This window comes from Triticum aestivum, chromosome 3A (assembly GCF_018294505.1).
Source record: "Triticum aestivum cultivar Chinese Spring chromosome 3A, IWGSC CS RefSeq v2.1, whole genome shotgun sequence".
Classification (NCBI taxonomy): domain Eukaryota; kingdom Viridiplantae; phylum Streptophyta; class Magnoliopsida; order Poales; family Poaceae; genus Triticum; species Triticum aestivum.
In genome coordinates, this window is record NC_057800.1 from 1171143 (window position 1) to 1188896 (window position 17754).

Sequence of the window (17754 nt, forward strand, 5' to 3'; positions counted from 1 at the left end):
ATTTTAATGAGATTTTATTAGGTGGAATATAAATATTTAGATAAATAACACATGAACCAAAATTAAAAATACATATAACTTATTGTATTTGATTATGTGTAGTTGTAAAATATATATTGAATATAATTAGAATAATAAAATAAAAATCTTTTCCCATGCATGGTTGCATGTGGTGGTGGGTCTTTTCCCATGTATGGTTGCTTGTTGAGGTGGACCTTATCTCATCCATAATTGTATGGTGATATGGCATGCTTGCATGTTGAGATAAATAAGTTAGTGGGGTTGAATCTTTTAAATATATAGGGTTCATGCTCCGCTACCACCATCACATTACACATTACATCTCACGTTCAAACAAGCAATGGCAATGGAGTTCCTCTCTTCTTCCTTCTCGTGCCCTCATCACCATGTAGCTTCAGTGATGCTACTGTTGCTTTTCCTGTGCATGTTTTCATGCAGAGTACATGGAGGATCATCTCTCGGTTTTGCTTTGCACGACCATTTCTGATGCCATTGGTGATCATGTGCAGAGTTTCCTGAGGTCATCAGTGTCCAGAGGAGCAAAAGGTACAGGGCGACCACCACACGGAGCTGGGACATTCTTGGGCTCAATTATCAGATACCTGGAACAGCTGGCAGTGGGTTAGAACCACTGTCTAGCTTTGTACGTACCTACTCCCTCTATCCGCGAATAAGTGTACTTCTAGCTTTTGTCATAAATCAAAATTCTAAAATGGGAGTACATTTTAGAGGACTGGGAGATAACTATAATATTGATATAATGATCCAGTAAGACTAAGAACTACTCCCTCCGACACATAATATAAGAGCGATTTTGACACTAGTGTTGTGTCAAAAACATTCTTATATTATGAGACGGAGGGAGTAATTGTATCCTAGTCAGACCGAGCCGGTCACTCCCATTTTAACTTGACACCATTTCTTTCTTGTACAAACCGACTAATCAGGGATCGGGCTGGAGTCATGAAGCTTTAACGATGGGAGGTACGGGCCAATACCATCACGGTGGAAAGGAAAGTGCCAACTCGGGCCATACTGGGGCAGCAACAAGTGCATCACAAGATCATCGACATCGGTTCTACATCGCCTAGGTGTCTGGCAAGGACCTCAAGACGGACTCACTCTTGTCTCATGACCACAATGGCCATGGTAGGCATTGTTTGTAAGCCGCGGCGGGCTCGGCCATTTAGGCTTCCAGCTTCCACGGCCTCCCCAAGCGGGGTGCATGGGGAGAGGTGCCACGCGCTCGCATAGTGGTCTACAAGATCTTATGGAGCGCTAGAACCCTCCAGCGATACGTCATTTGTGTTCGCTGCCATCAATCATGTGATCCACGATGGTGTCGACGTACCTCGTCTGTCGGATGAGAACTCATTCGGCACCCAACATGCGGTTTAGAAAGGGATGGCGTGGTGTATCTGGGCGGGAACGACGGACCTAGGCCGCAGAGCCTTGAGAACAGTTCACCATGGATCATCACGTTTATCAGCGGGCAAGATGGACCGATCGTCCCTACAACGAGTACATTGGAAAACAAACAACATATAATGGTATGTAACTATGGAGCTAGCTAATCGGATAAGAAACTACCGACACCGCTTTTTGGCTTACATGATAACGTCCAAAAAACATATATCTAAGAAACAAGTTATTATCATGTGTTGCACCTGCATTGGGAAACATCAAACCGAGAAACATTAGCAAAACGATATTTAAAACCAGGTGGGGCCTGAGTAACTTGCATTTAAACTAGCTAAAAATACAGAAAACAGCAATACGATAAAAAAATAGGTCGTTACCATGTATTTCACCTGCCCATCATGAGCAGATGCGCGCGTTTGCTCCACTGTCAATTGCCGTCTGTCCCAGGTGGTTACGGGTGCATTTATTTGTCGCCTACTGCGAGCTGGATTGGCAGCTCACCTACAACGCGCAATACATGGGTCAGGCCCATAGTAGCGACAACTCGCCAATAGTATTTTGTCTAACGACGCTCGCATACAGTTGCTTCTCTTTCTTATTCATTGTATTGTTTAGTTTGTTTTTCTGTATTCTTTTAGCTAAAATATAAGAATGTTCATATTGTACTTAAAAATATGTGAACACTTTTTAAAATACACTAACATATTTGAAATAGGGAGCGAGTGTGGACATGTTCAGGTATGGCCAGATGGTGTCTGCCTTGTCAGTATGTATTATGATGTATATCTGCAGGAAAATGAATCGCATGTTTATACTTGAGACGGCCGCTCCAATCTGAATGACACAGTTGACGGTGGATTTCCAACAGTAGGTACCTACCGGTTCTGGTAAATTTACTTATTTGCTCCCACATGTCTGTTTCAGTAAAACACACGGGTTACTTTAAAACTTTTACGGCCACTGATGCTACTTTGGTTTTTCTTTTCCTGCAAACCCAGGTGCTGCCGCCTGCTGTTTCTGAACTGATGTTTACATTACAACTGCTCGATTGGATATATTTTTAATCAAGAAAATGAGAAGTAATAGGTTTTCCATGGCCGTGGATGGTGACTGCAGGCAAATAATTCGCACAACAAAGTGAGTAGTCAGTTTTCCATGTCATGGTACGTAGCAATATGACAAATATATGCCTACACCATTGATTACGAGTGCAGTCTCAAAAGATGCAAATAGTTATAGACCGAGCCCACCCATAGTTTTTGCATGAGACATGCGCGATGTTACATAGTTACGTGGAACTAATGTTTACATTCCGACTGGTCGAAAGATTTGTCAATCAAGGAAATCAAGAGTAACTCTTTTTTATTTGTCGTACGTGGATGGTGACATGCCAACAAGTAGTTATCAAACCAAAGTGACTAGTCGTGTAATATATGCATCCCCCCCCCCCCCCCCCCCGCAGTTTCCTTGCAAAATAACCACCCCAAATTGTCTGGTCGCATGCATGTGATTGGTGTAGATGAAAAGAGAGAGGAAGAGAAAAGAAATAAGTTAGTGGGCCTTATCCTATGTGGCGGACTGTCTGGACATCCCATATCATTCCCACATATTGATTTGATATTGGAATTTGTGGACTGCCCCGACACACCCAAAAAAATTGGGGGTTGCAGTTGGGTGGATATTTTTTCTTCTCTCTTCTGTCCGGGTAATGATCGGGCCGTCTGCCTGGGTGTTTGGGGGAGGATATGAGGGCTCGGGTTATAGATGCTCTTACCCGCGCATGATAGGTACCATCTTTTGACTAGCTGGAAAAGGCACTAAAAGATAGGTCTCCCTAAATCGTGGTATGAGGGGAGACTGACTGGAAAAGGCACTCTTGGAAGAGACTCAATAATATGCAGGGACGGATATTCTTGGTCTCAAGCACACTACACAGTTCTACAGAACTCTACCTTGGTGACCCCGTATGTCGATGAACACAAGAACAGTCTGCGCTCCAAACACCCGGAGCAGTGCGATGACTGGATTACATGTGAACACATCAGGACTTTCAGCAGTTGGTTGAAAACACGTCTCAGAGGTGACAACACTATTTGTGATGAGTTGTACTTGTTGTCCAGGGGACCATCTTTGACTGTATTGACTTACAAAGGATACGAGATAAATGGCAATACATTTTACACGATCGCCCAAGATCAAAAGAGCACCAACCAAAACAGCGGTGTCCGCTTTGATGCAGCAACCGAGAGCGGAAAGGACACATATTATGGTTACATAGTGGACATATGGGAACTTGACTATGGACCTGATTTTAAGGTCCCTTTGTTTAAGTGCAAATGGGTCAATCTGTTAGGCGGCGGGGTACAGGTAGACCCACAATACGGAATGACAATAGTGGATCTGAAAAATCTTGGGTACACTGACGAACCGTTCGTCCTGGGCAATGATGTGGCACAGGTTATCTATGTGAAGGACATGTCTACCAAACCGAGAAAAAGAAAAGATAAGGAAGTGAATACATCATACGATGAGCCAAAGCGCCACATAGTTCTTTCAGAAAAAAGGGACATCCTGGGAGTGGACGGCAAGACAGACATGTCTGAAGATTATGAAAAGTTTCATGAAATTCCTCCCTACAATGTCAAGGCTGACCCAAGCATCCTAATAAACAATGAAGATTATCCATGGTTACGGCGCAATAAGCAAATGACACAAGCGAAGAAAAAGTGAAGACTTTCTCCCGCAACTATTATGATGATACCATGCCAACTTTGTAACACACGAACATGCTACCATTGTCCATTTTGTACATGCACATGCTATGTGGGTGAAATAATGATACCATGCCAACTTTCAACTTTTTCGGAGTTCATTTGAAATGCTTTCATGTCTTATGGTTCGGCCCTCGTAATACCATGACCATTAGTCCCTGGCCCATGCCAACTTTCAACTTTCAACTTTCTAAAACTAATGGCACTAGCAGAAAGTTTATAATTTTGCTCCTCGCCCCTGGCCCATGACCATTAGTCCCGGTTTGTGCCACAAAACGGGACTAAAGGGTTGGTCCTCGTTGCGGGCAGAGTTTAGTCCCACCTCGCCAACCGAAGGGGGCTCACACCGGTTTATAAGCCCTTCCCTCTCTGCCTTGTTGAGCTCCTCTCAAAGTGAAAATAGATGCCCTAATAGAGAAAAGTTTAACCTAAATTCATAGTGAATTTCTCTGAAATTCATAGAAATTTACTAGGAATTTAGGTTGAATTTTCTCTATAAGCACATCTATTCATATTTTTTTAGTAAGTTAATCACAAACTTGTGATTCAAACAATTTTCAAAGAATTCAAATTTTAACTATTCAAATTTGAAAACTAATGGCATTAACAGAAAGTTTATAACTCTTTTAAAACTAATGGCACTAACAGAAAGTTTATAATTTTGCTAACCTAAAAGCAAACAGAATTAAAAATTAAAGCAAAAAACAAAAGAAAATAAATAATGCAAACAACAAATCAAAAAAACAGGAAAAAACTATTTTTATAGTAAAGTTAATCACAAAATAAAATAAATAAAGCAACAAAGAAAACAAAAAAACTAAAAAGTGTTTTCAAATTTGAAAACTAATGGCACTAACAGAAAGTTTATAATTTTTCTAAAACTAAAAGCAAAAAGAATAAAAAAAATAAAGCAAAAAACAAAAGAAAATAAATAATGCAGAAAACAAAACAAAAAAACTGGGAAAAAATAGCAATAATAAGTATTTTGTTGTAAGTAGAAACAAAATAAAATAAATAAAGCAACAGAAAGTTTATAATTTTTCTGACCTGAAAGCAAAAAGAATTAAAAAATAAAGCAAAAAACAAAAGAAAATAAATAATATAGAAAACAAAACAAAAAAACTGGAAAAAAATAAAAATAGCAACAATAAGTATTTTGTTGTAAGTAGAAACAAAATAAAATAAATAAAGCAACAAAGGAAATAGAAAAAACAAAAAAGTGTTTTCAATTTTGAAAACTAATGGCACTAACAGAAAGTTTATATTTTTTAAAAACTAAAAGCAAAAAAGAATTAAAAATAAAGCAAAAAACAAAAGAAAATAAATAATGCAGAAAACAAAACAAAAATACTGGAAAAAAATTAAATATAGCAACAATAAGTATTTTGTTGTAAGTAGAAACAAAAAAACAAAAAATCAAAAAAAGTGCCACCTACTGGGCACCCACGGCCTGAATACGACTACAAACCCTATCATGGGCCAGGATTCAGGCCCGCGGGAGGCCCAGTAGGCCCACGGGCACACATTGCACGGTTAGGCCCGAAAGCCTGCTTTAGAGAGGAGCTCAAGAGGGAAGGCACACCGCACCTTATAAACAGGTGCGGCTCCCTCTCAACTAGCAAGGTGGGACTAAACATTTGGGCACGGGGCAGCACAAGGCCTTTGGTCCCGGTTGGTGGCACCAACCGGGACTAAAGGGGGCATTGGTCACGGTTGGTGCCACGAACCGTGACCAATGCCCCTCTTTAGTGACCAATGCCCCTCTTTAGTCCCGGTTGGTGCCACCAACCGGGACCAAAGGCCAATTTTCAACCGGGCATTAGTCCTGGTTTGTGCCACGAACCGGGACTAAAGGCTTTGCTATATAAGCAGCACTTAGCAGTTTCTCCAAAATCCATCCCTTTCTTCTCCGCCCGACGCCCGCTGCTCTGCCTCGTCGCCGTCGCCGCCGAGCCGTCAGGCTGCTCCACCTCGTCGTCACCGCCGCCTCCGACGCTGTCAGGCTGGTCCACCTCATCGTCGTCGCCGCCTCCGACACCGTCAGGCTGCTCAACTTTGCCGTCGCCGCCGCCCTCGAACGCCACCTCATCATCGTCCCCGCACCCCGACGCTGCCCGCCGTGCTCCGCCACCCCTCTGTGAGCACCTGCCTTGCGCCCCTGCCTTGCCTCGCTCCCGTGCCCCTGCCCTGCCCTGCCCCGCCGGCGCCACCGCTGCCGCCATGCCCCTCTGCCCCGCCAACGCCACCACTTTTTTTATTAGTTTAATTTTTTTCATATATATATAATGTATGTGTATGTATGTGGCTATATGTTTTTGTTCATATGTTGTAATATGTTTTTTTATTTTTATTAGTTTATTTTTTTGTTCATATGTGATGTATATGTGTATGTGGCTATAATGTATATGTGTATGTGATGTATGTGGCTAGAATTTGCTAAATATATATGTTAAAAATGGTTTTTTGTTCATAGAAACTTTTTTGTTCATATATAGAAAGTTACAATTTTAGAAAAGTTTTATATATGCAAAAGTTACAATTTTAGAAAAAGAAGGATAGGAAAGAAGAAAATAAGAAGAGGAAAGAAAGAAGAAGAGGAGAGGAAAAGAAGAGGAGAAATAAATAAGAAGAAGAAAAAAGAAGGAAAAGAAGAGGAGAAGAAGAAAGGAATAGTGGAGAGGAAGAGAAAATAGAATATTTTATTTCTATTTTCTCTTCTTCTCCACTATTCCTTTCTTCTTCTCCTCTTTTTTTTCTTCTTTTTTTTCTTCGATCTTCTCCTCTAGCTATTCCTTTCTTATTCTCCTCTTTTTTCTTCTTCTTCTTCTTCTTATTTTTATCGGAAACGAGGGTGTCGAGGATCGCCGAGGGGTCGAGGGTCGGGAACTAGGGTAGAGGGTCGAGGGTCGTTAAGGGGTCAAGGGTCGAGGGTTTCAGGGTCGAGGGTTCGAGGGTTCTATAGGGTCTAGGGATCGAGGGTCGAGGGTTCCAGGGTCGTTTAGGGGTCGAGGGTTCCAGGGTCGTCGAGGGTTCGAGGGGTCTAGGGTCGCCGAGGGGTCGAGGGTCGTCGAACATGAGAGGAAGAAGAGGATAAAAAAAGAAGAGGAATAAGAAAAAAAGAGAATAAGAAAGAATAGAGGAGAAGATCTCCTCTATTCTTTCTTCTCCTCTTTTTTTCTTCTTCTTCTTCTTCTTTTTTTATCGGGAACGAGGGTCGTCGAGGGTCGCCGAGCGGTAGAGGAGAAACCCTAAATAGAAAGTATCGTCGGTGTGAGATACATGTACCTTCGGTGTTGGACACTACATCCACGTCCCACAAGTGGCGCGGGCTTCGACGCCCACGTCACTTGTGGGACGTGGATGTAGTGTCCGACACCGACGGCCACATGTATCTCACACCCACGATACTTGCTATTTAGGGTTTTCTCTACCGCTCGGTGACCCTTGACGACCCTCGTTCTGATAAAAAAAGAGGAAGAAGAAGAAAAAAAGAGGAGAAGAAAGAATAGAGGAGTTCTTACTCCTCTATTCTTTCTTCTCCTCTTTTTTTCTTCTTCCTCTTCTTTTTTATCCTTGAAGCGTTGTCGAGGCCACCCCAAACCCTAGAGAAGCAGCGTCGAGGCCACCCCAAACCCTAGAGAAGCAGCGTCGAGGCCACTAATTAATATTAGTTCTACGTTTGCCACTAATATATCCATCTGTCATGTTTGAATAATAATTGCCATGTTGTCAATATTTGTAGAAACTATGGACACCGCCCGAGACGAAGTACAAGAAGAGTTGTTGGGGGACATAATCGCACGAGGAAGTGATGCCGTCTGCTCGTTGTTTCTCAACGACACCGATGGTCTGGAAGCAGCTGGCTATGATTATGATGGCTCCGGTGACCTAATGCCGGTGCAAGAAGGAGACCGTGAGGACGGCTCCGGTGACCCAATGCCGGTGCAAGAAGGAGACCGTGATGACGTCTCCGGTGACCGAACCGAGTCCGGCCAGGTATATATATTAGTTAAGCTTCTGCTGACTAGCTAATTGATGCATTCATTGTTTTGGTATGTACACATATTAATTAAGTCTTTGTTCTTTTTTCTAGCCCTCCGGATCGAGCACAACTTCGGTAAAGAGACGAGGCCCGAAGAAAAAGTTGAGCTCGGATGAAAAGTTTGAGATCATAGCAATCGCGCCCGACGGCCAACCGATTGAACCCCTCCGGACAAAGAGCGCATTTGTTGCTCAGTGCGGGGTTTTGGTTAGGGACAAGATCCCGATCAGCATCCAGCAATGGTTTAAGCCGGCTACAGAAGACCCTGAGGTGTCTTATGTCAATGATATGCAGAAAAATGATCTTTGGACTGAGCTGAAGTCAAATTTCACCCTACCGCCAGAGGATAATCCAGAGAAGCCAGTTAAAGAGCAATTAATCAAGTCTTTTGCTCTTAAGAGGATGGCAGAACTATTCAGGAGGTGGAAGAAAGAGCTGAATAAGTTTGTCGAAAATAATGAGACACCAGAATTCAAGGGCAGATATGAGAAGATCAGAGATCACTGGCCCGCATTTGTGGCCCACAAGACATCGGAAAAGAGTAAGAAGATGTCGGCGACAAACAAGCAAAATGCTGCGAAGAAGAAGCATCACCATCGCACGGGGTCAGGTGGCTACCTCGTAGCCCGGCCTAAGTGGGCCAAGACTGAGAATGATCTGGTTGATAAAGGGATCGAACCAGAGACAATTAACTGGCCAGACCGTTGCCGGACTTGGTTCTTCGGGGCTGGCGGAACCTTGGACCCTGTAACAGGGAAGTGCATTTGGACGAACGATCAAATGGACATACCAGTCAGGAAGCTTCAGCAGTATATCGAAGCAGCGCAGCAAGGGACGTTCTTTCCAGATAGAGAGAACGACGAGCTCACAATGGCCCTCGGGAATCCTGAGCACCCTGGACGGACACGAGGCACGCCAGGCTCCATTCCGTGGAAGGTTGGGTTTCCGGACGCAGGCGGTTACAAATCCCATGAGAGGAGGAAAAAAGTGCAGCAGACCCAAATGCAGGCGCTGCAAGCAAGGGTACAAGCGATAGAGGAACGAGAAGCAAATCGCAGCAAACGTACTGCCGAAGCTTCCCCCGAAGCTACCCCGCCATCTCAGCGGAGAAGCAGCGTGGCTTCCACCGAGCTGCTTCAGCCGGAGCATGCCTTGACGGCTCCTGCCAGCTATCCCGTGGATGCTATCACGGAGTCTCAAAATTGCCACCTTATGACGCAATGGATGAATTTGAAGGTCAAGGCGGCTGTTGGCTCTGTTTATCCTACTGAACCCGGCGCAACTTTTCACTGCCGGCCGATTCCAGAAGGATATGCTAGGGTGATGGTGGATGAAATAACGGAGGGATTTGAGGACCTCCAGCTTGACCACCCTACCGGTGAAGGGGAGACTAGGCTGGGGTCTGCTCTGAAGACTCCATGCCTATGGCGGAAGGAGCTCATCAACCTTCCGAACTGGCCGCCTCTGCCTCCTCCTCCTCCGGCAAGTCAGGGCACTCCGCCTCCTCCACCGCCTCCTCCTCCGGCGAGTCAGGGCACTCCGCCTCCTCCACCACCTCCTCCTCCGGCGAGTGACGATCAGGGCACTCGACCGGCTCCTTCTCCAGCACGTGGCGGCACTTCGCCTCCTTCTCCGCCTGCGCCGACGCGCCCGAGCAGCCAGCCTCCTCCTTCTCCGCCTCGTCAGCAAGGGCGGAAGAGACCTGCCGCCGCTCCGGCTGCTCCGGCGCGTCGTAGTCCTTCTCCTCCGCCTCGTAAGCAAGTAAAGAAGACAACCGCTCCGTCTGCTCGGCCGGCGTCTAGCAGTACAGCCAGAGGTGGGAGGACATACAGATTCGGTTCTTCTCTGAAGACTCCAGAGAAGTTACCATACGAGAGGACCCCGGAGGAGAACGCCGAGATCGCGCGAACCGAAGTGGATGACTAGTTTCAAGGGTTGAAAGCAAAGAGACATCCACCTCCGGAGGAGAAGGTAGATCCGGTGAAAGCGAAGCGCACTCTGGCTGCCCTGACAAAACCACCCAAGTCTCCGCCGAAAGGAAACTATGAGCGCATTATTGGAAAGGAATTTGCCGAAGCGGAGCGGTCGGGAAGTACTGTCAGTGATCAAAGGCTGAAAGAACGACGAGCTGGGAAACAAATTGCCCAGCTCGGCGAACAAGCGAAGCAATCGTGCCCCCCGCTCAAGGTGCCTAGCGACAACGTCGCTAATGATCCGAGGATGGTGCCCGGTTATAGCAATCTTGCCGATTACCTGCCCGACGATGTACATTATGAACCCATGGAGGTGCAGATACAAAGATACGAGTACGGGAAGCCTCTCGTCAAAGATGAAAGATCTCTATCAACGATGATGCGAAGATTGCATGATTGGTACTTGAAAATCTGCAGAGACTCTGGGGGAGGAGTACTTTGTATGTGAAAGTTAAAAAGGAGCATGACCTCGTTGGAATTGAACTGTTGCCTGTTCCATTTGAGGAGTTCTTTCAGTTTTTCAATCAATTGGCCCTCGATAAAACAACGGTCACCTGCTACTGTCTGTAAGTAGTACTACTTCTGTCATTAAGTCTCTCTATATAGCTCAGCTCTTTCATTGCATGTATTTATAATCATCCTCACTATATTATGCAGATTGAAGATCGCCGAATTGAAGAAAAGACAAGTCGGTGATATTGGGTTCATTAACACATATCTCATAGATGCAACTCAGGTTAAATTTCATGCCGCAGATACCGAGGCCAACTTGCTACGATCGTTGGTAATAAATGAAAACAAAGATATAATACTCTTTCCTTACAACTTCAAGTGAGTGTTACTGTCTTGTGCGTATTCGGTTTCCCTTATATATATATTAGTCAAGGTTATAGTAATGTAATTGATGAGTTATGCATGTGTGTGCAGTTACCACTATATTCTCCTAGAGATTAAGCTTGAGCAGGGACTAGTAACTGTCTTAGACTCAAAACGAAAAGATCCCCAGGACTATGCGGACATGACTCAAATGCTCGAGAAGTAAGTTAAATCGATCATTATCCACCATATCAGCAACTTTGTTCATTTCCTGATATATCAAGTAATTGTTTTCTTTGTCTGGCAGGGTTTGGAAAAAATTCTCCAAAAAAGCTCCAGGACTCCCGAAGAAGCTGCAATTTAGACACCCGAAAGTAAGTACTATAGTAGCATGTTCCGCGCATCTCCTATTGATTTGGCATTCTTGCTTATGAGTTTGATTGACCTCTATTTCTTGTAAAGTGGTTGTGGCAGGAAAAAGGGAATGATTTCTGTGGATACTACGTTTGCGAGTCCATCCGCCACACGACCTGTGAGCGGGGCTACACTGACGAACAATATGAAGTACGTAAATAACAACATTCACAATTTTATTTTATTACCATCATTTGTGTTGAGTTTCATTCGTTCATATATATATATATGTATTGACCCCCTTCTTCAAATTAGATATTTCGAAAGCGGGATGAACTCCTAGCACCAGCTCGCATGCGAGCAATTCAAGAGGAATTGGCGGCATTTTTTCTTGACCACGTGATCGCTGAAGACGGAGAATACTATGTGGACCATGAGTCCGTATGATTATATTTGTAAGAGATAATTATTGTATATATGTAGCCGGTAGTGTCGGATAGATATACGAGAACTTGTTGTTCGACCAATCTCTCGGAGAAGGAGAGGTGGTCGATATCACTTCTCTCTGTATGCATATATGTTCATGACGATCTTCTGTTTCCTTCGTTTGCTTACTAGCTAGCTAGCGTGTCTAGTCCTCTCTATACGTATGTATAGTACGTAGCGTCGACCAAGCACGGACATAAGAGAGGACACTTCTCTCTATTAATTATAGCTAGCTAACACAATATATGAAACACCTAAATTAACCCCCCAAAACCCCCCACCCCCCCCCCCCTTCAAAAAAAACAAAAACCCCAGCCACAGAAATGCTGACGCGTGGATGCCTATTGGTCCCGGTTGGTGCCACCAACCGGGACCAAAGGGTCTCCTGCCTGGGCTCCGCGCACAGGCCACGTGGAGGCCCATCAGTCCCGGTTCTGGATTGAACCGGGACTAAAGGGGCAGGGCATTAGTACCGACCCTTTAGTCCTGGTTCAGGAACCGGGACAAAAGGCCCTTACGAACCGGGACAACGGGCCCTTTTTCTACCAGTGATCTAGAAGTGTTGGCTATAGTATCTACAGCTCTATTTTGACTATTACTTAAGTCTTCATAAGTATAAGTTCCCTACCTCCCGATAGTAACTCTTTGATGCCCCGAACGATATGGTCAGGGCTGGAACAATCATCCTGCTTATATATGTTAAGCATTTGATTACCTTTGAGAAGTCGGTCTAGTTCACACATTGCATTTCAGTATATTGCCACCAGTCGTAGACCATCTTGAATATCAAATATACTCGCTTCATAGGCATTTTGACAGTGTGGCATGAATAGAGAAATTTTTGTGACATGCATGACATGCAAATTAATCCAACTACAAGCGCAAAATACAAGAGAAGATAATTTAAATTTGCTTGAACGTGATTACATGACTACAACATCTTTATCTGAAAGCATATGCCTACCATGACTAAGTCCAATATGCACATGTTACATCAACTAGGGGAATACATTGGATTAATTAACCAGTTTTAAGGAAAATCCAAAATAAATTTAGTGCACATTCTATATATACCTAAATAGTCGATCCTCACTAACTCTAATTCTCTCAACATGCAACTATGCCGACTCATCATGTCACCATGCATTGAAAAAAGACCCATTTTTAACATGCACCCTTCTTGCATCTCATATTCAATAAATATTCCACAACTCTACAATAATCAAGCACACTAACTTTTACGTATTGTAGTTTCAGTTCTCATATTATTGATCTAAATGGTAATATTACATACAACTAGGGCTGCAAACAAGTCGAGTTCGAGCGAGTTGGACTAGGCTCTGCTCAACTTATATTGAAACTCAAGCGAGCTCAAACTGAGTGAAACTGAAAGTCCAGTTGTAGAAAGTGGCTCGTACTCAGCTTGTAACGATCTCGAGGTAGTTTCGAGCAAAATAAGATGATTTTCAATAATCTAAGGAAATGTTTTGAACAAGATAGGCCACAACACAGCATAAGAAAACCACTATAAAATATTATTCCAATCAAAATGATGGTAATATAATTTTTTCCATGGTAGTTCAACTTATTCTCTCTCAACTGAAGAATAGTACTTAATAGTAAGAATATGAAGGTGTGATTGCTTTGAAACTTTGGCCAAAATTAACATGATATTTAACACATAGTTGACCACGTACCATATTGAGCCCTGAATTGTCTTCACTCTTAATTAATCTTCCATGTTTGCTAGTAAATAAAATGAAGAAAAATAATACAAAACATGCAAGGTAATAAATTCTCATATTCCCTTCTAATATATATCATGATTATTTAATACAATAATATTATATCCAATTATCAAGGTAAACTCAAAGCAAGCCATTGTTGGCTCGAGATCAGTTCGTTTCTCCATCGAGCTACATAACGTGTTCATACTTAGCTCATTTCTTTTTGAGTCGATCTCGAGTCGAGCAAAAAGACGAGTCAATATCAAGCGGCTCACGAGCCTCGAGTTTTCCTTGCAGCTCTACATACAACCAAATCTCATTCAAAATAACCACAACCAATTCCTGTAGCAATGCAGGGGGTAGGATCTCTAGTTTATATATGGTTTGGAGAGATTTGAGGAGGGAGAAGTTTCCCTTTTGTAGGGAAGGGGAGAGATGTTTCATTTTATGCAGTTAGATAGCAACAACCAGCAATATGAGGTCAAATTTCAATGCAATAATTATTAGACACACCGTCGTATCTTCTTGCTTCTTGACATGTGTTTTGAATTCAAAATTTGTATCTTCATATTGCATTGTATCTATTTCCTCACTTTCAATTTGTAGATTTTCTTGAAGTTTGCATATAAGGTACATAACCAAGGCTGTGTGTGGGCAACAATATACCATACGCGCCAGATATATCCTTGCTTTGTTCATGGTATGTAGTATAATTTTTCTAAAAGCCTAGGGGCATTCTCCCACCTGAACAAATTTCCATTAGGCTGCTTACACGGCCAACAGGGTCGTCGGCACAAGTGTGTGTTTAGAGCGGGAGGGAGGGAGGGGGAGGAGTTTTCAGTAATTTTTCTCCAACTTTACATGTTAGCGTCACTGAAAACTTTGCTCATTCTTGTTCGTAAGAGAAATACAAATGATCAAGATAAGGGAAAGTTGAACCTTTCAAAGATACATAGCCTTCAACTGGAAAAAAAAGTCTGTTGATCATTATGAGCATAATTGACATGGAGCGCACCGTGTGGGCACCTTGATGCTCATGCTCATATTTTGTTCTCGAAAGAAACTGCAAATAATTCAGATGAAGAAAAGTCAGGCCTTTCGAACATAAGTAACTTTGCCTTTGCATACTATTGTGCAGAGTACAGGGAGGATCGTCTCAGCAAGGTAATTTGTGCTTCAGTAGTTTAATTTATTAATTAATTAACGGTGACGTTTCAAGCTAGCCCTCTGGATGCATGTATGCATCTGTTGTGTTTAGCTCTACATAGTTTACCTGGGTGACGTGAAGCATGGACACCCCGATCACGTCGTGGCCTCGCACCATGACATGCTCACCGATCTTCCCGGAAGCAAGGAGGAGTCTGTTGCCTCTGTGGTGTACAACTACAAGCATGGCTTCTCCGGCTTTGCTGCGATGCTTACATCGGAGCAAGCAAAGCAACTTGCAGGTAGGAAGTCATCGTCGTCATGGACAACTAATTTAGTTCTCATTTCTCCTTGCATATTAAGCTCTATAATTGAGCAATTATCATGTGATGTGATGTGTGCAGAGTTTCCGGAGGTCATCAGCGTCGAGCAGAGCAAAACGCACAGCGCAACCACCACAAGGAGCTACTCCATGGAAGCAACTATGGAGAGGATTGTGTTCAGAAAAACTATGGAGACGATGTAATCATCGGGGTTGTTGACACCGGTTAGTCAACCAGTTAGTTACCACTGTTTGAACTCGTACAGTGATTGAATTGTCTCAGATCTATATATGCATCCATGTGTTTATAATTAGTTTAGTTTTGGTATTTTTTCTAGAGGGCTGAGAGATAACTATTCAGTCTTACTTACTAAATTGAGAACCGTGCGACCATTGCAAAAGAGATAAGATGAATCCCAGTGTGACGGATATTACTAGTTTGACTAAGGAACAATTATTTTTCTGCTCACTCCCATTTTAATTTGCTAACTTTTCTTCTTATATAAACCGACTAATTAATCAGGGATATGGCCGGAGTCGAGAAGCTTCAGGGATGAAGGGTACGGGCCGGTACCGTCAAGGTGGAAAGGAAAGTGTCAACTCGGGCCATATTGGGGCATCAACAACTGCGGCCGCAAGATCATCGGTGCACGGTTCTATAATGCCGGACTGACCGACGAAATCCTCAAGGCGGACTCACTCTCGCCCCGGGACCATAACGGCCATGGCACACACTGCGCGTCCACCGCGGCGGGCTCAGCCGTGGAGGCGGCCAGCTTCCACGGCCTCGCCAAAGGGGTTGCACGGGGAGGCGCCCCGCGCGCTCGCATAGCCGTGTACAAGTCCTTATGGGGCGCTCGCATGTCGGGCAATTCGGCCGATGTGTTGGCCGCCATCGACGACGCGATCTACGATGGAGTGGATGTGTTGTCGCTGTCCCTTACTGGTGGAGAGAACTCATTTGGCGCTCTGCACGCAGTTCAGAAGGGGATCACCGTGGTGTATGCAGGCGGCAACGACGGGCCCAGACCGCAGACCATCAGGAACACTTCACCATGGGCCATCACCGTTGCGGCGAGCAAGGTTGATTGGTCGTTCCCGACGGTGATCACGCTGGGAAACAAGCAACAGATACTCGTACGTATACGTATGGAACTAATAGGAAAATTAATTAGACAGAACTAAAGAATCACAAGCGTGTGTGAGCAAACTGTGTCTCTTTCTTTTTGCAGGGACAGTCTTTCTATTACCACGTACAGAACTCGTCAAGGAGTAGTTTCGCAAGTCTTGCCTTTTATGGCCCGTAAGTGGATTATAAGCTCTTTGTTGGGTTTTTGAATCTGTCGGGCAATTCTTAAGCTGATCGACTTCACTCGGGCTTGTGTGTGTGTGTGTGTCTATATATATATATATATATATATATATATATATATATATATATATAGGTGTACCACGTACGGATGTCCTCAATGGCATGGACGTGAAAGGGATAATCCTGCTCTGCTTACCCATACAGCCAAATGATCCCGACGCGATCGCCCCACGGAACACTTTCGCAGAGGCGAAACAATACGTCCAAAATGGCGGGGGATCTGGTCTTATTTTCGCTCAATATACCACGGACGCTCTAAGTGATTGCAAAGGGATGTCCTGCGTTCTTGTGGACCTTGACACTGGGGTGAAGATAGGAAAATACATGGACGCTACCAGGTACGCAGTTTCTCTTAGTTTTCTGCCATCAGGAGTTCAACCCTTATCTTCAATGGAGAGAACCTTTTCTTTTTGTTGCGTAAGCAGCTCTCCAGTGGCGAAGATTGAACCGGCACGCACCGTTACGGGGAAAGAGATACTAGGGGCAAAAGTGGCAGACATTATCAAGCCTGACATAGCTGCACCTGGAGCCAACATCTTGGCGGCGGTGGGAGATTCCTATGTAATGTATTCCGGGACATCGATGGCGGCCCCACATGTAGCAGGAATCGTCGCGCTACTGAAAGCTTTGCACCAAGACTGGTCTCCTGCCGTCATAAAATCTGCCATCATCACCACAGGTAAAAAGCACGTAGCAGATACGAACCAACTCTGCAGAGGTAGCACATCCAAAGATTCCTAGTTCATCTATGTTTCTTTTGCATGGTGGTGAAGCCCATGTAACGGACGAGCGCGACATGCCCATACTAGCGGAAGGAGTGCTGCGGAAGATGGCAGACCCGTTTGACTATGGCGGCGGCAACATCAACCCTGACGGCGCGGCTGATCCCGGCCTGGTCTACGACATCGATCCCCGCGACTATAACAGATTCTTTGGGTGCACCATCGTCAGGAGGACGAACGTGAGTTGTGACGCGACGGCGCTACCGGCATACCACCTGAACCTGCCATCTATCGCAGTGCCTGAGCTGAGGCGCCCGATCACTGTGTGGAGGACAGTGACGAACGTCGGTGAGGCCAACTCTGTGTACCATGCAAAAGTCCAGAGCCCAGCTGGAGTCAGGATCAAGGTCGAGCCGCCAATGCTTGTGTTCGACGCCACGAACAGAGTTCATTCATTTAAGGTGAAGTTGTCGCCTATGTGGAGGCTGCAAGGGGACTACACCTTTGGCAGCATTACTTGGCGTAAGGATCAGAAGACAGTGAGGATTCCTGTTGCGGCCCGAATGACCATTCAAGATTT

General features: G+C 44.4%; 1 pseudogene across 1 annotated transcript in view; it reads left to right on the forward strand.

The window, feature by feature from the left end:
- The first annotated feature begins 464 nt into the window (after positions 1-464).
- The window catches only part of LOC123063773 (subtilisin-like protease SBT3.10), a 70465-nt pseudogene continuing 53175 nt past the window's right edge, over positions 465-17754 (forward strand). The window contains exons 1-9 of the transcript XR_006430551.1: positions 465-567; positions 14751-14776; positions 14871-15060; positions 15163-15305; positions 15604-16217; positions 16313-16379; positions 16526-16790; positions 16878-17131; positions 17226-17713. The product of XR_006430551.1 is annotated as a subtilisin-like protease SBT3.10 (transcript). The remainder of the gene's footprint in view (positions 568-14750; positions 14777-14870; positions 15061-15162; positions 15306-15603; positions 16218-16312; positions 16380-16525; positions 16791-16877; positions 17132-17225; positions 17714-17754) is intronic.